Source organism: Panthera uncia, chromosome B4 (genome assembly GCF_023721935.1).
Source record: "Panthera uncia isolate 11264 chromosome B4, Puncia_PCG_1.0, whole genome shotgun sequence".
Taxonomy (NCBI): domain Eukaryota; kingdom Metazoa; phylum Chordata; class Mammalia; order Carnivora; family Felidae; genus Panthera; species Panthera uncia.
The window spans coordinates 92,245,394-92,268,947 of record NC_064809.1 but is presented as its reverse complement, the minus strand read 5'-3'; positions in this window follow the sequence as shown (position 1 = coordinate 92,268,947).

Genomic DNA, 23,554 nt, shown 5'->3' with positions numbered 1-23,554 from the left:
GCTCCGAGCCATCAGCCCAGAGCCCGACGCGGGGCTCGAACTCACGGACCGCGAGATCGTGACCTGGCTGAAGTCGGACGCTTAACCGACTGCGCCACCCAGGCGCCCCTAACAGAGGAAGATTTGTTCGTGCTGGTTCATCTTGGTGCCAACTTCCCATCTACCTCATTGCCATAAAACTTCCCCAGGAGAGGACAGTCCTCATTTCTCAGAAGTTTCTGCTTTTAGTCAGATGATGGGCGTTCCAAGAACGCTTCTTTCTGCATCTGTTGATTCTCATTTTCCTCCAACTCAAAATGATCCCTTTACCAAAGTGACATATTTCGGGATGGAGTGTTTGGATTTCCTGCAGCACCTTCAGGACCTGGTTTCTCTAAGCTCTGTCTCCAGGACTGTATTTGTAACTACTGGCCCGGACTTTCTTCTGTGTGAAGGAGCTTACGTTTGATCCTGAGGAGAGACGTTTTTGTGTGGAGATAATGCATCAGTTGCCTGTATGTTGGCATGTCTGTATTTAGGCGTCCGAATTTCCCCTCATACTTGCTTTAGCATCATGCTACTTTAGCCTATATGACTGTGTGGGTACATGGGGACTGAATCTGTATGACCAGGAATCAGTCTACAAATGGCTCACCAATGGAGAATGACTTCAGAATTCCTATCCCCCAAGAGGAAGCATATTTACAGCCATCCAGTGGGAAACCAAAGGACATGTCTCCGAATTCTGGAGGTCTTCGAGTAGGAAGGCAGACCAAGTAATCAACACTTGGGATAAATTTGCAGTTAAAGCAAAAGAGCCAATTGTTTGAGATTTGAGTTTCAGGGGTTGAAGTTAGGCTTTGTGAATTTAGATTTGTTGAGTTAAAACCAAACAAAATAAAACAAAACAACCTGTTTTGTATGGCCAGATTCTACAACTAGTTTCTCTGTGCTCATTTTGCACACAATGATTACCTAATAAAAGCCGATTAGTCCACCCTAAAGAGTCTTGATGGCCCTAATTGTTTTTTCTCCAGCAGCAGAGGCAGTTTCTGTCTCATTTACAGAGAGGAGCACCAATCTACCAAAATGTTCTCATTCCACAAAAAAGGAGCCGCTTAAATGCCCAAGGACTCTACCAAGTGCCAATGCAAACCAAGGAGGAAGAAATGACTGGTCACTATGGAACCACAGTGACGAGTGACTTGGAGGCTTCCTTCAAAATTTCAGCACTTGCTTCCCTTCTTCCTATAATAGAAGTCTGTCATCTGACACTCTATGATGAATTCCTTTTAACAATAACCAGAGTCCAGTGCCCAGCTCCTGAGCAGTTTTCTCCCTCATCTAATGGTTAGAATTGCAATTTATTTGTCATCCTGACTGTTTCAGGATCTCTGCCACTGCTGTGTCCACAGAGTTCCAGGGAGGTTGATGGCTGAGGGGGCTGATTCGAGACTCATGAAACCTGGATTTCCAGAACTGATTCCCAGTTCGACCACTTACCGTCTCTGTAAACGTGGCAAGTGCTGTACTTCTCCAAACCTCAGTTTACCCAAATATAAAATGGACATCACAAGAGTACCCAATTTATAGAGTATCGTGTGAGAGTTATTAAATAATACGATGTGGATAATAATATGCCACCCAAAATACGGCATTTTGGCAGAAGGGTTATTTTGAACTAAAGGAATTGAGAAACCATAGACACAGAACACAGCTTTCTACCTTCGCCCTGCCTTGCCTCAAAGCACAGCGTGAATTTCCCTTTGCGCTGGCCTCCCCCCTGCTCCTCGCTCTAATACCAGGAAGGGCAGAATGACAATCACCGGAGACAACTCAAGACTCTTATCAGCCTAGAGATGGCACTGAGAGGAATCTGCATTTTAAACCTGCCTCAAATGAACAACCCTTATCTTCCCTTAGTTTCCCACATATATTTAACTTCCCATAAGCTCAGAAGCTCAGATTCTTTTTCTTTTGTCGCATCCCATCTCCGCATTTATCACTCTTCGTTAAAATAGTACGTAAGCCTTCCGGCCTCTTTGGACTTTTCACTTCATTCCTGTCAGACTTGCCATAGTCATATGAAATAAACCTTGTTCTCCTGCCAATCTGCCTCTTATCGCTCTATTTTTCAGGGCCTCTGCCCCTCAACTTAAGAGGGTAAATGAAAAACTGTTTTATTTTCTGGCCCCAACAAATATCACAGATTCAAAAGCCTTGCTTATATCCTAGCACACCACATGCCCAACTAATGCTGGTGGTTTCTTCAGGCTCAAGAAATGCAAAACATTGGATGTTACAAACATTACTCTCGATTCATTTCTGGCAAACACCGCTTCTTCCTAAAGGTGGTTCCCAGTGAGCCTCAACAGCCTCTGAAGCCACTTATTATTATCCTTTTCACAACGTTATTCATATTTAACACTTACTGGGAGCTCAGTGTGTGCCAAGCCACCAATGCGAGCTAAGCACTATTACTATCCCTGTTTTCCAGATGCGGAATCCAGGGCTCCAGGATGCAAAATAATGGTTACGTGGCCTGAGTGGCTGATTATTGTGTGACGCTACCTCCCTCAGGATGAGGTTGAGGATGGAGAGTAGAAGAAAGGAGGTGCAAGATAAGGATCCTTAGAAATGATCTCTTGCTAAACAGTGCCTTGCATGTGGCCGCTACTTAGATACTTGCTGAATGAATGGATGATTGACCAGATATAAAATTGAGTGAGCAGCCAAACAGGCCAGTCCTCCTGACCACAGCTCTTCAGCCGTTTCAATATTAGCAGAAAGGGCCAACTCCCCCCCCCCCCCCCAGAACTTTATAAATATTGATTTCCCATCCATTTACCTTTAAGGCATCTTCTCTCGGGTAATCACATCACATTGCTCTGTGTGTCACATTGTGTTTTACATTTTTCTCTTCTCTTCCTCCTCCCCCTGTATAATCTAGAGGACAAACCAGCTGGCTACGTAGATTAAAATCCTTGTCTGCCCCTCTCTTAGTGCAGCTCTGTGGCTTGGTTTTATTAGCAAGACCGAATGGAGTGTTTTTGAAACAGCAGTGAAGTCTCTTGGAACAAAATGAGATCGCTCCTGCAACCATTCTGCCCCAAAGCATATTTATAAGCAAGTAAGTTCCATGTTGTTCCTTTCACCTTCTCTTTCCCATCAGCCAGGCACTGAGCTCTGGAAGATTAGATTATTTTAAAACTATTTGAATAACATTAGCTATCACTGTGTGCTAATTTCTCTGGGCCAAACGGTTCAGGTTCAGTCAGATTAAGGGCTTCCATTAGCAGTTAAGTCTTCTCTGTCCTTGACCCTGTAATTAAGACAGATGAGACTGTGACCCCTGACTGCATTTCTACATAGTTCATAATTCAGTCCAATTGCCTGAGGAACCTCTATAAATATTCATAGAAAACCCCAAAGTTTCTTCCAGGTCTTTAGAGAGCAATTTCAAACAAGATATGGCTTTGCTTATGGTCCACAGGCCTGAGTCAGATTCCCCTTCGGCCATAACTTGGCAAATTACATTCTAGTAGGAAGTATTGCAGGTTCAGTGAGCTGAGATAGATCATCCAACACGGTAATACATTCACTCCTGAATGTCCTCAGAGTGGGGAAAGGATGGCCACGTAGGCAGTATCATCCTTAGAACTGGGCAACTAGGTTCCCCCCTCCCCCCGCGCCCTAGGTCCTTCCTTTTGCAAAACCCTTCCCACATAGTGAGGAGACCCTAAAGTCAAGGAGACAGGTCCTCTCTGAAGTCAACCTCCCACACATAGACCATCCTCATCAAATGGCCTGTAGCAAGCAGCAGATCTTGCTTGGGCTTCTGTCTTGGGTCTGTCCTCCCAAAGGTAGCCATTACTCTACGCACACCCCTGGGCCCTTGAGATGACCAAAGAGTGGCAATTGGGCAGGCAGGGACTGGGGCAGACCTTGGACTTGGTGACTGGGGTGTCCTCATGGATGCTCACATGGCCCCTAATGTGAACAATAAAGCCATCGATGGGAAGAAAAGGGGAATAAGACATAAGCTTGAGTCCTCCATTTATACTTCTGTCCTGGGCTCTGCAAATGGCAGGAGTAGGCCTGTAGGCAGAAAGGGAGTGAATGGATCCCCTCAAATGTATGTGCGGGTTAATTAATTTGATTTTGTTAGAGCACCATAACGTAGCAGCTCTTTGGTTGTCAGCCTCATGTAAACCCACCTCTCAAGCAAGTGGCATATAAACCAAAGGCCAGGGACGCTTGGGTGGCTCACTTGGTTAAACGTCTGACTTCGGCTCAGGTTTGTGAGTTTGAGCCCCACATTGGGCTCTGTGCTGACAGCTCAGAGCCTGGAGCCAGCTTTGGATTCTGTGTGTCCCTCTCTCTTTTACTCCCCTACGCGTGCGTGTGTGCTCTCTCTCAAAAATAAATAAACGTTAAAAAACAAAACAAAAAAACCCAAAGGCCAGTTCATTCACAATGAGAACCAAAGCGTCCAGGCAGACTGGGATGTTTATGTCAGTTGATCAAATATTTGCTCCCTATAGGAAACTTTATATGGAAAACCAGATTATAGTCAGCCATGTTCTTGGCAAATGTGGAGTCAGAGGAAGGGGAGTTAAGAGCAAGGCCTGTGCTTCAGATTGAAGCTTTGCTTTCCCTGCTTGGAATTCATGGCTTTTAAAATGAAAGTTTCAGAGGATCCTGGGTGGCTCAGTGGGTTAAGCGTCGACTCTTGATTTTAGCTCAGGTCATGATCTTACAGTTCATGGGATCAGCCCTGCATCTAAGCCCTTCTGTACGGACAGTGAAGAGCCTGCATGGGATTCTCTCTCCCTCTCTCCCTCTGCCCTTCCTCCTCCTCTTCCTCTTCCTCCTCCTCCTCCTCTCTTTCTCTCTCTCTCTTCTCCCTCTCTCAAAAATAAATAAATAAATGAAAAAAATAAAATAAAATGAAAGTTTCAGAAAGAAAGTCTCAATTCATGTTGTATTGGACTAAATACCAGTGACAAGCCTGGAAGAAAGTTTAGGAGTCTCCACTGGTCATGAGAAGACTGACCACTTTATAAATCTTTTCAGTTAGTCCCATCCTTAGCAGGGACTAACAGGGAAACTGAAACAGAGAAATTCTCGGTTTTTATTAAAATTACTAACCAGCATTTCGCTTTCATGCCCTTGGCTTACCATCTGCAGTAACTTGCACTGGTTATTATAAATATGTTTTTCTATATCTTGGGTTTCAAAGCGAGAGTGCAACAGGAATGCTTTTCGAGCTTTCCATCATCCCTTCCCTGCCAGTTCGTCCATTCATTATTACCTCTCCTATTTTTTTCCATCATGAATACACTTTAATCCCCATCACCCGTTTCATCCATCTCCCCACCCACCTCTCCTCTGATAACCATCAGTTTGTTCTCTATAATTCAGAGTCTGTTTCTTAGTCTCTTTCTCTTTTCCTGGGGAAAATAGGCTTTAAAAGAATCAGGGAGGATTAAATGGAAATCCAGTGAAGATCAGTGTGTGTGTGTGTGTGTGTGTGTGAGTCTGTGCGTGCTTGTTACTCCTGGGGATGTGTGTAATTGCGTGCATGCCTGTGTGTGGTTGCACAGGCTTCGATCCCTTTATGCTTGGTACTCCGGGGGATCTGTTCAGAGGCTGGAATGCAACCGCAGGCAGATGCTTGTCTTTTCTCAACAGTGGCAAGGAAAGGAGAAGGAGGAAGACACAGCCATAAGGGGCTTGCTGGCAAAACACGGGGTGAGTGATTTCCAGGTTTCATGAGCCAATTAATACATTTCTGAATGAAATAGACTTTTAGGCTGTCCAGATGTACATGTCATCTTTATGAAGAGAATGGAAAACCCTCCCAGTGATTCTAAAGCTATCTATCCCCTGACTTGGTATCGACATCCATGTTGTAGTAAGATTTTATAGCAGGCAGCATCTAAAGATCTCAGAAAATCCTTTCTAGATGATGCCATCCTCATGGTTGCCTCTCGCCTTTACTTATGCTGTTCTCTCTCCTTGCCATCTCTAAGTCTGACTTACGAAGCTTAGGTCATGGTGGGGTCTCGTGTTCTGCTGTGCAACGAGGTTAGTTAGGCAGGAGCCGGAGGGAATCAATCCGGATAAATACGCTGCCTGAAGATGTGCTGTTAGTGGAGACATCTGTCGACCACAAGTCTGGCAAATTCTGGTCACTGGCCTGATGAAGTAAGGGAAATGTGTACCTAGGGGAAAATGTCCCCACTGCCGTAGGAAACAACAACAATAAAACTTAGAGAAAGTGCAATCGTTCTTCTAAGCTCGGCAATGATGACGTTGCATTCAGAATAATGAAAACAGAACATAAACTTACAGAATTTTGGTATGAACATATTGCAGGATGAAATGGAAGGCAGTTGAGCTAAATCTTCATCTACTGTAATGTCTAAAATTGATGGACAACAGCAGCATAAGCATATTCTTTAGAAGCACGGGCCTCGTTCAAGAACAAAGAGCTTAAAAGAGCAGAAAATAGTTGCCACTGGACAGTGAAATGGGTGCGTAGGAGAGAACCATGGCCTCAGTGATGAGCTTACTGGTCCCATTCAACTTCTGAAGTCACTTGCACATGTTGCTCTGAGAAAACCACATTTAGAAACATTGAGTTTTGAGGGCGCCTAGGTGGCTCAGTCACTTAAGCATCTGACTTCGGCTCAGGTCATGGTCTCATGGTTCGTGAGTTCGAGCCCTGCATTGGGCCCTGTGTTATCAGCCTAGGATTCCCTCTCTCCCTCCCTCTCTCTCTCTGCACTTCTCCCACTGGCTCACACGCTCTCCTCTCTCTCAAATATAAACTTAAAAAAATTTGAATTTTGTCCAATTCCATAACTCAGTGCATTGGGAGGTCAGTATCACTAATTCCTCCTTCCCTGTATAAAGACAAAAGATCACAGTTTTTCCCATCTTGCACATTCCTCAATTTGGAGCCCTTTATCCTGTGCAATCCAAAAACACTGTAACTGGGGCAGTGAACTCCCCTGGGCTAGATTGTCTATGAAGGTCTATTTTCAACATGTCTGGGTTTTCTGCATGCACAGGCTTCACATACAGGAGCTATTGTTGAAGGAAGAATTATTTGATAACATTGAAATAATTTGCAGTGAGACAAATATTTGAAATAAGAGGCTTAATTTTTAAGGGAATGTGCCCCCTAGATTGCTGCCAACGAGCATAAATTTGCATTCGGCACGAAGAGGAAAACAAAGTAGTGAAATGTTAAGCAACCCTTGGTTTGTAAATTTGGGGACTAGTCCCTTGGGAGTTTATACAATTCCTCTTTTGAGGTCATTTGCACTTCTTCATTGTTTATTTGCACATACCTGGCTTCACTCAAGTAATAAAAGATTTTTATTTCTTCTGCTTATCCCTTAGTTATATGCCAGGTGCCTTGCCTGAAACTTGAAGACTGAGGCGAGATTGCTCCAAACAAAAGTAGTGAAGTTCAGAGCCAGAGAATTCTCTGGACACAAAGGCTTTGCAATAGAGAACTGTACAATGCAGCCGGCGGGTCAGCTGCAAACCGATGCCCCTGCCCCGCAGCCCAGGGTAACTAGATTCCTTACCGTCCTTGGGGACAGAGATGCCCACAGCACTAACTTCAGCCAGGTAAGCGATGCTGATTCTAAACCCAACGGTCTCTGGGTGGGGTTGGAAACGTGTGCGTGAGAAGAGCAACCCCACGCACGAGGCTGTGCGAGCACTCTTGACCTACACGCCAGGTACCCCGTCAGCCGGTTCTGCGGCCCCCGCAGCTCAGCTCCGGGCTTCGTGCCTTTCTGTCCACACTGCAGGGCCCTCCATGCCAAGAAGACAAATGGAGGAAGAAACTGACCCCAAGTTACTCATTTGGTGATGCTTGCCACCCAAGGAACCGTGTGGAATATCAAAACCCCGTTAAAAAGCCAGAGTGGCAGTGAGTGTGGTGATCATTTGCTCACACTCTCCAAAATAGAACAGAAATCGGCGGGTCTGTGTTTGGTTAGCAGCTCTCTGACTTCCCATTTTATAACAGAAGTCTAGCCATCAACCAGTAAATGTCTGCTGCATAGCAAAAGCCTCATGATTGTTTCCTAATGAATGTTGAAATAGCTTGAGCTTTTCGGGCCTCTGTGGCTCTATCTTAAAATTCAGGAGGTTGGTATGACTGGTAATTATGATGCTCATTAATATTTATTGAGCACTTACTATGTGCTGGGCATAGTTGTGAATTAAATATTTTAATTGTCACAAAAACCATATTATCTTCTTTTAAGCTACAAGGAAATCAAAGCACAGAGAAGTTAAATGACTGAGCCAAAGTAACTCATTTGGTAAGAGGCAGAACCAGGATTCAAAACTCCCAGGACACCTGAGTGGTCCAGTCAGTTACGTGTCTGACTCTTGATTTCAGCTCAGGCCATGATGTCACACTTCATGAGTTTGAGCTCCGCATCGGGCTCTGAGCTGACAGTGAGGAGCCTGCTTTGGGATCTCTCTCTCCCCTCTCTCTCTGGCCCTCCCCTACTCGCTCGCACTCTCTCTCTCTCTCCCCCATAATAAATAAATAAACTTTTAAACCAACTCCCAAGCCCCTCTGTTTACCCATTATGCTTTTGTCAACTTCTAGCATATACTATTATTCTTATTCTGTTGTTATTATCAATAGGAAGATGTCTAATCTCTCATTGCAATTCTCCATATACTGCCTGTTTTACTTACCATAGATCAGCCCTCTATGTATCCATCGATACTTGAGCCTCCAAACATCACTGAAAAGCCTATATTTATGATTCAGATATGAGAAACCAGGAATTTTAGACCTACCCGTGGATAAAGTAGGAAGTAGGAAGGGATAGCATGCAGGATGACAGAGTCACCAACCAAAACATGCTAACAAGCAAAGAGCAGCTTTTTTTTTTTCAGTTTCTTTAGAGAGAGAGAGAGAGAGGGAGAAAGCATGAGTCAGGGAGGGGCAGAGAGAGAGAGAGAGAGAGAGAGACTCCCAAGCAGGCTCCGCACTGTGGGAGCAGAGCCCCTCAAACCCACAAACGGTGAGATCGTGACCTGAACCGAAGTCAGACACGTAACTGACTGAACCACCCAGGCGCCCCAGGGGCATATTTAACAATTCAAGGACTAGGAACACACGGCGTGTGCTGCAGAACCAGCTCTCTGAAATCAAAAGCCTTGATGCATAGTGACCCGGGTGACGTCATGGGTGGAGGGTCACAGTCACGTGGGAGGAAGCACTGGACTTTTGGATTTAGATGACTGTATATAGGTCCTACTGATTGCATACCCTAAGCAATCCTGTTTTCCTCACTGAAGCTGCTTCCACTTCTGTAAAATGGGGATGTGTCCAATACCTTACAGGCCTGTCCTAAGGATTGAATGGGATGACATAGGAAAACCCTTGGCAAATTAAAGATTTGCCACTCAGAGTGGGTCCCCAGACCAGCAGCATCAACATCGTGCAGGACTTAATAGACAGGCAAGTTCTCAGGCCCCACCCCAGATCTACTGAATCAGAACAAGAATTTCAAGAGGATCCCTTCATCATATGCACATTAAAGTTTGAGAAGTCCTGCTCTGGGGCACTGAACAAATGCAGCCAGTTATTCGAGCTCTGTTTTCCTTTCATATACTGCCAGTGAAATACAACATGGCCAACTTTAAAGGACGGGGCCTTCTTAAAGGTTCCCATATGCTCTTTCCGGATCCCACTGAATTCAGCAGGTATGACCGAGCAGGTTACTCCTGGCGAGCATTTCCCTTTGCTCAGGATAGGCCCACTTGAGAGAGAGAGAGAGAGAGACACTGCCTTATATAATCCTGGGCGATTTTTGAGGTGAGGGAGCCAATAAAATGCAAATGCACGTATACAAAATCGTCTCGGCCCTGGGAAAGTTGGTTAAATACGAGACTGAATGTAAGTTGCAGCCAAAGTGGAGTTGAAGTGGGTTTTAATCTTTCCCGTTCAGGGTCCTTGGGAGCAACAGCTAAGGGAAGCAACTCAGAGTGGGAGGGTGCTTTTGAAAACATTTGCGTTTTGTTAGACCCCTGTTGTGTATGAGAGACACATAAAAGGTGCTTCATCAACACCTGGTAGACTGGGTTGAATACTCTTATCAGCTTCCTGTGAAAAGATCCTAAATACAATTGTGAGCCTGTGCCGACATGGGGGTGTTAGACAGATAGAATATAAGGACCCCTTGATGTTTGGCCAGTAATGGGGTTTAGGATACACTACCCTCAAATATGGCATCTTGAATATTTTTTTTCCTTTTTTTTTGCTGAGGTATAGTTAACATATGACAGTATATTAGTATCAGGCACACAACATAACGACCCAATATTTGTATATATTGAGATATGATCCCCACAATAAACCTAGTTAACATCTGTCACCACATACAGTTACAGGATTTTTTTTCTTGTGATGAGAACTTTTAAGATCTACTCTCTTAACAACTTCCAAATATACAACACAGTATTATTGACTACAGTCACCGTGCATCCCCGTGACTTACTTATTTCATAACTGGAAGTTTGTGCCTTTTGACTCCCTTCACCCATTTTGCCCACCCTCAACCCCCAGCCTCTGGCAACCACTATTTCTATGCAGTAGAGGAAACAGCCACCTCTCATGTTCTTGAAAGAGTGGCCTCGAGTAGGAGATAAGCCTTGTCGTTCGACCCTGACCTATCTTCCTAGCTATTAGCTGTCTCTCAAACTTCTGTGATTGTCCAAGCAGCCTATTTTATTTTTAATAGCTCCCAGTAGTTGAGGATGTGCCAGGACCCATCAGTGTCCCAAGGGGAGAATCTCAATCAGCACCTAGATTCAGGCTGATTGGAAGTTGGACCCCCAGGCTTCTGAAGAAGGCAAATATATACATTCCACAAACATAAGCCTAGCTGGCCCCCAGAGCCAGGTGATCTGGTGGTGTCCAGTGTCCCCTTGCCAGCAGTCACAAAAACCGAGACTCCAGACAAGCATACAAGCTCATTTCTGAGCTATCAGTGGGCTGTAGAGGGAGAGTGCAAAAATGGCGCCCCTCTGGCTACACTCCCTGAGAGCACTTCTGTAGTCTCTAAATGTGTGCCAAACCTGAAGCCTCCCCCTAAAACTGAAGCTCCAGGACTAGCAAGTAGGTCTCTTTCACAGAAAGGCTGGGGTTGTGTTTCAATCTGCTGTCTGGATAGTGCCCTGGGGGTGGTGGCCTGCCAAGAACGGTCTCTCCCATTGTTACAGGCTTGTCGGACCCAGGAACACATCCCCCTTGGCCACCAGAGCCAGGCCATCAAGGGGCATCTCTTAGGCAGCAGCCACAAAAACCAGGGCACCAGGGAAGGGTATAAACTCTTTTCTGTAAGATAGAGGGGAGTCAGGGCAAGACAGAGGGAGAATGCAAAGATTCTGTTCACCAAGAGCCCCTCTGAGACCTTTCCGTGTGCCAAACCAGAAGCCTGCCCCTCAGTCCAAAGTTCCTGGAAAAGCAAATATGCCTCATTCTCAGAAAGACTGGGGTGTGTTTCAGTCTGCTGTCTGCAGAGTGCCCTAGGAGTAGTGGCCTGCCAAGAACTGTCTCCCCCATTGTTACATCTTATGGGACCCAGGATCACACACCCCCCCAACCCCTGCACGGCTTCCAGATTTAGGCAGTCACGGGACATCTCCTAGGTGGCAGCGACGAAACCCAGGTCACCAGATGTAAAAACCAAGGCACCAGACGCTCCCCTTTTTCCCTCTGTGAGATACTGGCCCTTGAGAGTGACAGGCAGAGAGCATAAAGATGGCAACTACTGGCTGGAGTGAGACAGAGAGGAAGTTCAAAGATAGGACTCATGGAAAATAAGTTTGAAAAAAGAAAAAGAAAAAAAGAGGAGGAGGAAGGAGGGAAGTTTAAGAGAGAGATAGTGATTGCCAGCTTCAGCAAGGAAGAGGGAGCGCATGGAAGATGGCCCCTGCCAGCTGGAGTATAGAGCCCACACCCAAGGGAAAGGAAAAAAAAAAAAAAAAAAAAAAAAAAAGATGGTGCCTGTTGGCTTTAGCAAGGCCGAGGGAAAACACCAAAATGGCATCCAACAACTTCTTTCCCTGGAGGGTATTCTTGCAGGCTCCTACCACCTTACACCAACACTTTAAAATTAAGAAATGAGTTTCGCATAATGTTTGGGCACTTTTCAGAGGGCTGCTTCTGCACTGGCCCAGGATCGGGTGAGTCAACACACGATCCCTTTAAGACACTCGGTTTGCCATAGCCCTGCAGGTCTGGTGGATAGGCACCCTGTTGGTCTTCAATGCCAGATATTTTGGGGGCTTGTCTCTCAGATGCTGATTTTAAAAGTTGGGGTGCCAAATGTAGGGTATGAACCCTTTGATCCTTAGGGAGAAGCCCCAGGTTTTGAGTTCCCAACCAATTAGGGGTTGCCATCTTGAACCGGAACCCCCTATTGAATACTTTAAGCTGAAGGAGTTGGAGAAACAGCAAAATGGGCCCCTTCCTATAGTTCTTCTCTTCAGAAACAGATTATAAAATCCCCAATTGAGGGGTGCCTGGGTGGCGCAGTCGGTTAAGCGTCCGACTTCAGCCAGGTCACGATCTCGCGGTCCGTGAGTTCGAGCCCCGCGTCAGGCTCTGGGCTGATGGCTCGGAGCCTGGAGCCTGTTTCCGATTCTGTGTCTCCCTCTCTCTCTGCCCCTCCCCCATTCATGCTCTGTCTCTCTCTGTCTCAAAAATAAATAAAAAACGTTGAAAAAAAAATTAAAAAAAATAAAATAAAATAAAATCCCCAATTGAGAGATCTTCTCCCTGTATCCGGAGGAAAGGAGTGTTCTTATCTCTGAAGACAAAGCGACACCACCAACAAAAATCCGAACGGGCCTCACTAAATTTCCCCCAGTTTACTACACTTACCTCATACTTTTTGGCCTATCGTGTTTCTACACGACTGTCCACTTTTCAGCAAATATAGCATAAAAATACTCAGGCTTATCTGTTTCTTTAGGTCTTTATTTCCTTACGAAGGCTCCTGTGTCATGTAAAATTTGCACTAAACAAATTTGCGTGCTTCTCCCCTGATAATCTGTCTTTGTCAGTTTAATTTTGAGACCCAGCCAGGAATCTTAAGTGGGTTGAGGAAAACATTTCACTACCTTATTCTGGCATAGACACACACACACACACACATATTATTCCTTCTTTTCACCACTGTTATCATCTTCTCCATCTTCCAGTCCCCTGGTCAAAAAATAACCATGTGAACACATAATTTTAATAACCTGTCAAAGTGTCATAATGGAAATGGAATGGTGCCATTTGTAAATCACTATTTACCAAAAAAAAAAAAAAAAAAAAAAAAAATTCTTTGCATTTCAAAAGAGATTTAAATAGATGTCCTAAATTTGGTTTGTTTAAAAAAACAGTCTGTTCCAGAAAGTCTCTAAGACTTGAATAAAAAAATTAAAACACATTAAAGAAGTATTAGTGCGCAGACTTCAATAATTGTGCATTTTTCTAACACTTCAAAGGTCAGAGAACTTTGGGTCAGGGGAGAGAAAATGTCTCACCCGGAGAATATTCCAGTTGGGTTTGTGTGCTTCTCAGGAGCAGTGCTATTCTCCATGTTTTGTTGGTTTGGTTTTGCTCTTGCCACAAAGGAAACAGAAACCAGCAAGCTGCAAGGGTCGGGAGCACCGTCTCCTTGAGAGATTAGCCAAGCACCAGTTGGTTTGCATAAGGCATGGAGAGTTGCCTGGGAGGACTTTGTCCTCAAGATCCTTCTGCATCCAAGAGCACAGGAGCTAAGGTAAAGCGGTGTTTGATACATTTGCATTTCTAAAATGTTTGATATGAGTTGCTTTCACTCTGCCTCAGGGGTAAAATTATATAAAGCACTATTTGATAACAGTGGAAAGTCTGTCAGAAGATGTCCCTACATTTGCATGTATTTGTTTACATTTTGGTCTAAAATCTATATTCACTTAGGTTTCAAGCATTTCTGGCTATGGGGTGAGTCCCCAGGGTCTTTTAAATGACAGACCAAAGGTCATGATCTCACAGGGTTTGTGAGTTCAAGCCCTGGGTAGGGCTCTGTGCTGGCAGCGTGAAGCCTGGTTGGGATTCTGTCTCCTTCTCTAGCTGCCCCTCTCCCCTTGCTCTCTGTATCTTTGTCAAAATAAATAAAAAATAAACTTAAAAAAAAATGACAGACCAAGGGAAGCAAGGATAGAGGTCCACAAGTTTTAGGCTCTAGGACAAAATGCAGCCTCCTGGGAGGTGTTTCTAATATAATAAAGTCCTTAGGGCACCTGGGTGGCTCAGTCGGTTGAGCGTTTGACTTCGGCTCAAGTCATGATCTCATGGCTTCTGAGTTCGAGCCCCACATCGGGCTCTGGGCTGACAGCCCAGAGCCTGGAGCCTGCTTCAGATTCTGTGTCTCCCTCTCTCTCTGCCCCTCCCCTGTTCTCACTCTGTCTCTCTCTGTCTCTCTCTGCCCCTCCCACACTCATGCGCGTGCTCTCTCTCTCTCTCTCAGAAGTAAATAAACATTAAAAATATTAGAGGGGCGCCTGGGTGGCTCAGTCGGTTAAGCGGCCGACTTCGGCTCAGGTCACGATCTTACGGTCCGTGAGTTCGAGCCCCGCGTCGGGCTCTGTGCTGACAGCTCAGAGCCTGGAGCCTACTTCAGATTCTGTGTCTCCCTCTCTCTGACCCTCCCCCATTCATGCTTTGTCTCTCTCTGTCTCAAAAATAAATAAACATTAAAAAAAATTTTTTTAAAACATTAGAAATAAAAATAAATAAATAAACACTTAATGTAATAAAATCCAACTTTCAGATCATCCCCTGATCCAACTGGCATGAGTTCAATCAAGGCTGACTCGTCGGAAGAGGAGGCTGCCAAAACAGAGCTGCCTTAGCCCAGGGTCCACAGAGGACAAGCACTGGCATCAGCAGACCCAGCACCTCTGGTGGCCGTGTTGGCAGACAAAGCCCTCAACCCCTCTGCCAAGGCACCGACACTGATGGACAGTAACAGCAGTACCTTCAGCAGCTCCTTGTGGCATCTTTGGTCAGTATCAGTGGGTGAGTCGCTAAATCGGGCAGTGGCAGTGACCAGAGATAACGCCTCAAAGAGCCACAAAAGAGAAAAGGAGAATGGTAACTGTCACATCACAAGTAAGGACCACTGCTGTATATGAATGACATACCCTCACGGACACTGAGAACTGGAGAAGGGGGGTGGTGGGGTGGGAGGGGGGAAGTCCTGCACAGCAGGTCACAGCAGGGACAAAGAAACACAATTTTGTGATTGTATTAGTGAACGCTTCCTTCCCTCCTCCTCCCCCACCGCCTGCCCCAAGACTGGTGGGATATAGAAAACGAAGGATAGAACAGAAAAGTCTAAGTTTGTGGAAGCATAAGCTATAAATCTGAGATTCAGCCACCCGTGCTTACAGAAGGCCCAGTGGGCCACTTTATTTTTTAAGTGTATTCATTTTTTGAGAGAGAGAGCATGCACAGGGGAGGGGCAGAGAGAGAGGGAGAGAGAAAATCTCAAGCAGGCTCCAAGCTCAGCGCAGAGTCCCACACAGGGCTCGATCCCACAAACTGTAAGATCATGACCTGAGTCAAAATCAAGAGTCAGATGCTTAACTGACTGAGCCACCCAGGGGCCCCCCAGATGGGGCACTTTATAACAAGATACCACTATTGGGTTAGCAGCATTTGCTACTCAAACTTATAAATTAAGAATCAAATTCACAGCCACCTCAGCTGCTGCCAAAACCCCTGCAGCTGCCGCTGACCCCACAGGTGTCCCAGGCACAGGGACCACCTTTACCCAACTGCCGTTCCGTGAACATTTGCTAACAGAATCCTCACCCTCGCTCGCTGCTTCGTCAATGGACAGCAGAGTATCGCTCAAGACCCACGGTTCAGATTTTCTTCCTTGATCTTCTCTTTCTGGATCACCACCAACTGTTTCTTTAAAACATCGAGTTAGTACTATTAAATCCTTGAACATGAAAACTAGATGCAATTGTGAGGCTCGAGAAAGGGAGACTAGGTAATTCCACAGTAGACAGAACTGCGCTGAGGAAACAATTTGGATCATAAATGAAAAGTTCTTGCGTTGAAGATTCCACATCTGTCACCTACCAGTTGCATGGTCTCTGACTTACCCTAAGTCTCATGTGAAATGGAAATAGTAATCATTTCTGTGTCTCAGAAATATAGGGACCATAGGGCACAAAGGGGCTATACCCACGATGCTTATGATTCCCTTCCCTTCCACATTCTGCACGTGTGGAATCTATCCACCACCACACCCCGCCTGAGAGGCAGTGCTAACTGCATGACCCTCTCACCTGGCCACAGCTCACTAAAGCCCAGGGGCACAGCTGAGCCAGGCTCGGCCAGTCAGAAATGTGCCTTCCTCATACCTCAGCTCCACTTCCCTCTGGGTGAGCTTCGTACTCAGGCAGGCAGTCCGCCATGACGGTAAGATGGCCCCCAGCAGCTCCAGGCTTACTCCTACCTGCTTAATAAGTCCCACAGAAAACTCCCTCTTTGCTTACAGTTCCGGTCAAACTCCCGGGGATGGTTCTGATCAGCCTGAACTGGGTCACGCAGTCACCCCTAAACCAACCACTGTTGCCAAGGAAATGCCATCTTTTCTTCACTCAGGCCTGGGTCACACGTTTTTCCCTGGAGTGAGGGAGTGGTATCGGCCTCACCTGATTCACAGAGATGGAGACCTGGGGGAACAGAGTTGGCCAAAAGAAAATCGGGGCGGGGGTGAGGGGGGGGTAGTGTTGCCAAAAGAAGGGGCAAGTCATACCTGGAGAACTTTTAAGAGATAGTCCATGAACACCTGAGGTGGAAAAATGAGAAGTAAACTTTCTTTAGGAAGGAAAACCTCTTTCCTTTAACATGGGCAGAGTGACCAAAAGACTGGGAGGCAGATGGCCCCTAGGGAGCCAGCCCTCGCCCACTGCACTTATCACGCCCCTACCACAGAGAGCTGGGTACCTGTGGATGAGTCAGTCACTGTCCTGAGGCTCAGCCTCCCCACCCATAGTCTCATTGCCAGTTCCCTGAGTCATCCCATGCCCCACCCAGCGTGTTTTGCTTTTCCCACGGTTCCCTCGAATCTCCTGGGACAGATGGCTGGCTGCCGGAGCCGAAGGAAAGAACGGGTGTCTTTTAGAAACAGGAGTGCCTCTCCTGCGAGCAAAGCTCGCAGAAGGGCTGGCTCAGGTGGGTGGGGGTGGTAATTATTCTCTTTGCAGTTCCCGGCGCACTTAAAAATCAGCTTCTTTCTTATAAAGAATTGATTCATAGGCAACCTCTACCTTCTTTTAATTTCTCCGTTTAAAAAAGAAACCAGACACAAAACCAAAAACAATTTGTCATTCTTTCGGAACCAGAACAGCTCAGACTTCTCTTCCTGCTTGAAGCCTTTCCCCTTCCTTCCCTTCCATCCTCTTTCTCATTTACCTGAGAGCCAGCCTTATCAGCCCATCCCTCTCTGCTCACAGCACAACATCAATGCCACAGCCACAGGGCTTTTCGTGTGGTGTGATGGCCGTGTGGCTGTCTGGCTCCTCCACCGGGTGGGGGGATGCCTCAGAGAGGTCACCAGTGATGCGCTGCTCCTTTCGTTCCCTAGAGTCTGGCTCATGGAAAGTCCTCCCCACAGGTTTCAGCAAAAGAGTGAAAATGAGCAAGCTGTTAACTGCACTGGGGGCTGAATGTGGGAAAGATCATCTATCGTGGAGTGCCTTCTCAGAGGCAAAGGCGCCCTTCGTGAAGTCATGAAGACTTTTGCTTCTTAGCATAATTTTGAGTAGCTTCTCTACTACAGATAATTCCAGAGACTGCTCTTGAGAGCCGAGAATATCCACACTAAAAGGAAATGTTTTTGGGGCGCCTGGGTGGCGCAGTCGGTTAAGCGTCCGGCTTCAGCCAGGTCACGATCTCGCGGTCCGTGAGTTCGAGCCCCGCGTCGGGCTCTGGGCTGATGGCTCGGAGCCTGGAGCCTGTTTCCGATTCTGTGTCTCCCTCTCTCTCTGCCCCTCCCCCGTTCATGCTCTGTCTCTCTCTGTCCCAAAAATAAATAAAAAACGTTGAAAAAAAAATTTTTTTTAAATAAAAGGAAATTTTTTTGGGGACTTGTACAGGATGACAGGCCCGAGGTCTTACAACCCACTTCAGGGGAAAATTGCAGCAGCCTAATTACTGTCATGCTCCATGTTTGGATATAATATGAAACATTCACTGAGTGCTTTATAATTAATCTGCAATTAATTTAGATTTTCATGCAGTTGTGGTGTATGGAAAAAAAATCAGCAGTATAAATACAAACGATGAATAATAGGCTGTAGCTGACGGTCAGGGTTTGAAACCCTCTAAAAGACAACAGGCCATGGATTTGCTTGTTTCTATCAGAAGCCATGTAGAGACATTTTAAATGTGTTTGGAGAAGAGGGTAATAACATCCTATTACTCCAAATGATACCAATTTAAAAAAATCACAGCGGAAGAGAGAGAACAGTTCAAATCTGGTTTACCGTTGCCATCTTGCCATACGCCTGGCAAATGCAAGGAAATTTTTTATTTATCCACCTTTCACTTAATACATGTTAACTGAGCATCTATTGAGTGCTAGGCGACATGTTTTCCACGTGAAGAAGGTGGTGAATGGACAGGTAAGTCACTTGCCCTAAGTGTCATGAACTGAAACTCATTACAAGAAGCGAGAATTTCCGACTTCTTATTTATTTGTTCAAAATAATGTCTTCCCAAGGACCGTTCTTAATTGTATTCCCGTAGCGTTCACCCAGCACCTTCCACTTTACGAGAGGTCTCATGTATATATCGCTTTCAGTGTTCACAGTAACTGTCATGCAGACAGGATGATCATGGGTCCGAGTTTGCAACCCAGAAAGTAAAGTACCCAAGATGACACCAAAGGCCAACGGTTGAGCCGGGACCAAAACCAAGCTTCCCAGCTCTGACTCTAGTCCTTTTTCCAGTTACTCCGCATTTAAGCAGGAGGTCTGGCTGGTGCAGCCAACAATGGCTTGAGGACCCAACTTTGGCGAAGACGTGTTGTCAAGAGTCTTTCTAAAATGTGATCTCACACGTATTTGTGTGGAGCCATAAGAAATTGAAGGATTGAGACTGTGATTTCCGGCACCCATCCTTTCCACCAATTATGTGGCAGAGACTTTCCCATTCACAGAATCCAGCCAAGGGAAGATGGAGTCTACGCAGAACACTGTTGGTAAATGGGAGGTCTCTGTGGCTGCGCTGCCACAAGCTTTGAACAAACACACGTGAAAAATGCACTAGATTCTAAATCCTTGGATGCTTAAGAGCTCATCTGGCTCTTTAGAATCAGACACAAAAATCAATGACACATGTCTTTGAAGAAATGAAAGCCAAAAAAAAAAAACACTTTTAGCTTTGCCAAGTGAAGATTTTCCTGAAGCATTCCCCGGAATGAGGTTGGTGTGGAGCATTCTTAAGTGAGCTGTTAAGCCCTGGTGCAATAGAAATAGTTGTGACTTCGTGGCTGGTGACGGGGATTCCACTCATTTCTGTCCCTCTGCCCTCCCTCCATTCTGTGTGATGACTAAATGGCCTCTAATAAATCCTATCGGTTTACGAGACCTGGTCAGTGTAAACATCACTTACCAGCGCCATTAACACGTTAATGCCTTTTGGGTGAGTTGTGAAGAAAAAGGAATAAAATTCCTAAGGGTAAGGGATGTACTTCCAAGGACTGAATTGTCTCCCTTTGGAATTCATATGTTGAAACCCTGGACTCCAGGTATTTGGAGATGGGACCTTTGGGAGGTAATTAGGTTTAGATGAGGTCATGAGGAGACAGTTTTCATGATGGGATTAGTGCCCTTATGGAAAGAGACGGGGGCGCCTGGGTGGCTCAGTCCGTTAAGTGACTGACTTCGGCTCAGGTCATGATCTCACGGTCCATTAGTTGGAGCCCCTGCGTCTGTGCCCACAGCTGAGAGCCTGGAGCCTGCTTCAGATTCTGGGTCTCCCTCTCTTCCTGCCCCTCCCCACTCTCACTCTGTCGCCCTCTCTCTCAAAAATTAAAAAAAAAAACAACACACATTTAAAAAAAAGAGAGAGAGAGACACCAAAGAGCTTGATTCTTCCCTCTTTCTCTCCACCTGCCTGCACAGAGCAAAGACCATATGAGGACACAGCAAGGAGACAATTTTCTGCACCTCCAAGACAGAAGCCCCAGCAGACACTGAGCCTGCGGGACTTCCAGACCCCAGCACTGTGAGAAATAAGCCACCCAGTCTTAAGTTCTGGAAAGCAGCCACCTTGAATAAGACATGTCATATAGTGGAAAGGGATAAAATTTAGCACCAGAAAACCTGTGTCAACTCTTGTCCTTGCTTACCCTCTTTGTGTCTCAGTTTCCTTATCTATAGAATGGGGAACTAGAAGTCCCTTCACTCCCCATATCACAAGGTCATGGTGAGAATCCAGCGAGACGAGGTTTGTAAGCTGCCAACAGAATTGCTCTTCTGTTGGAGGTCTTTAATGATGTTTTGCTGGGAATCTGCCACTAAAATTGAAATCCAAAAATTGCTTAGGCAAAAGAAGTAAAAATATGGGAAATGGGAAAAGAGGTAGGTTAAGAGCTCTACTTTTTTTTTTTTTTTTTAAGTGCTGGAGGGTTGAACTCATGCAAGCAAATTGTTTTAAGTGAATTTTTATGGTTTGGTTGTCTAAAAAACAATCTGACATAGCTTTCAAACTCTTGTTTATTAGAACTCAAAATTCTTGTAATTCTACTTGTTTATGTTACGTGATTATTTTATATTTCATAGTGTTTATAGCTTATATGGCATTTTCTATGACACTGATATACAGAATCTGACAAATTGGCAACTAATTAGTTATATGAAAATATATACTGGATATGAAATACAGTAACTAAGATATAAATGACCTGAGGTTAAAAATGGTACCTGTTTTTCAGGATTGAACTTATCCTATGTTAGCACAAATGGCACCTGGTGGCAGTAGGTGATACTTAAGCCCAGCTCTTATGGACTTATTTTCTGGCTTTTTAGAAATATATATATTTTTTATTTTAGAGCAGATTTAGATTTATAGAAAAATAGTGAAGCTAGGACACAGAGTTCCTATAAACTCCATACCTAGTTCCCTCTATTGTTAATGTCTGTCACAACAAATGAACCAACATGGATACATTATTATTAACTAGAGTCCATACTTTATTCAAAAGTCCTTAGTTTTCATCTGTTGCTCCTTTTTGGTTCCAGGGTCCCATCCAGGACTCCACGGTGCATTCAGCTGTCATGTTTCTTTTAAGCCCCTCTTGGCTTCGATGGTTTCCCAGACTTTCCTTGTTTTTGATAACCTTGATGATTTTAAGGAGTATTGGTCAGGTATTTTGTAGAATAGCACTCTGTTTGGTTTGTCTGATGTTTTGCTCATGGTTGGACTGAGGTTATGAGCTTTGGGGAGGAAGATTTATAGACACTACTTAAATTTGGGGATATTCCAGTAGAGTCAGACAGTTCTCTGGCACAAGGAAAAATCTTTTTGGCCTGAAGCAGCATGGTCCACGGTGGATATCTCACAACTGGGAAAGTGCTGAAAATACAAAGAGAATTTTCCAGCAAAGTTTAGTAGGCTTAACTAATCCTAGGATGCCACAGATTGCCACAGGTCTCTTCATTATGTTAAATCCTTTCTTTCTGAAGATTTTCAACACAGTCTCCTGTAGTATGCTTTTTCTGTTTTGCTTTGTTTTGTTGGGGGGAAAGACTTTCAGTTTTGTAATAGAATTTAACTTGAAAACAGTGTTTATTTGAGAGAAATCCTCTTATAGGCAATGTCAGTGAACTACCTTAGATATCTGAAACTCCATGTTATCCCAAACATAAATGCATGAATGAGAACATGGGGTCTATGTGCTGGAAAGAACTCTGTAACCCTGCTTCTCACAAACATTCCTTCCAGTGGAAGGGTCAAATTAATGAAGTCTCTCCCACACCACGAACCTGGGACATGATTTAAAAATGGAATGGAAAATACAGTCTCTAGACGCAGGTCATACCGGGACAGGCTGATAGTATACAACCCAGGACAACCAAGTCTGAATTTGAATCCAAGAAATTGCAGGGATCCTGAAATACTCCTCCCAAGAATTAACTACTCTATTTAATTTTCTACAAGGGCTATGCTGTTAGTAAAAGGTAAAACAATTTTCCAAATATAGAAAAAAATATAAACATTACGTAACACACATGCATATGCTCTGTCTGTAGCTTGGTTTTTATAGTCGACAAACATGCCTTGATGTATGTGTGAGTGTTTTGTGACTCAATCTCCTTATAACCCCAGTGTAATCATTGTAATGATTCTCTTCTGTGCAGTTGAAACAATAATAGCTTATATTTATTCGCAGCCTATCTGTGCTTTACATATTTTATCTCATTTAATCCTATCTAGATACTCATTGTCCTCTTCTATAAAGAAGGAAATCAAGACTTAGAGACGTTAAGTATCCTGTCTAAAGGTACACAGAGAAAAGTCAGGATTTGAATTCAGGCAAGGACTGTTTGGATCTGAAGTCTCAGGTCCTACTGGGCTAAACTACCTCTGCGTCACTGAGTTTATTTCAAAATGCCTTCTGTGAGAGCAAGGACCATATCTCTTCTTAATAGATGGGGTCTCACAATTCCATTCATATGGCACAGGTGTAGTAATATTTGAAAACAAGGAAGAGGAGGATGTATTATTACTACTGATTATCACTGTCAAGGTAAACAAACAAAAAAAACAAAAAAACAACTCTCATCTCCTAATTGACTCCCAGGCCAATAGTAAGATAAGAGAAGTCCAGCCACTCAGCAGCCTTGTCACCCGGAGCTAGAGCTACAGTGGCTCAAATATCCATGTCCTAAAATACAGAAAATTTGAGGTACAGGAAGGCCAACAGATCAGGAGATGATTGCCATTGAGAAGATAGGTTGTGATAGTTTCCAAGAGAAGGGGACATGCCACATGTTGGGGGCCACACTGGGAAGCACCAGGGTCAGTCAGGAGGCAGAGGAAGTGGGGGTGAACTGTGGGCAAGAGCCTTTGTTTTGGTTTCTATGGGAAGGAAGAAGCAAGGCAGGGTGGACAGTCTGGGGACTGGCTCATGTGAATAACTTCAGCAGGCTGTGGGGCTGTGCCTAGCTGTCTGGTACCTAGCCCTGGCGTGGTTAGGGCAGGTGGAGTGTGAGAGCCCAATAAAGGAGGTGGGTTGCAGTGTGGACTCTAGACTGTTTGGCTTGTATTTGAAAAGCACTCACGGACAAGTTGTTTACTATTTCTAGGAATTGGCTAACCTTAGGAGGTAGAGTCCCCTTAAGGTCAGTAAGACCCCCAAATGTCAAAATGTTTGAATACAGAAAATAAAAAACATGGTTGATAGACTCCAGCTAAGAGGCTTTCTGGCCATTTTAAATTGGGAAAGGCATATGA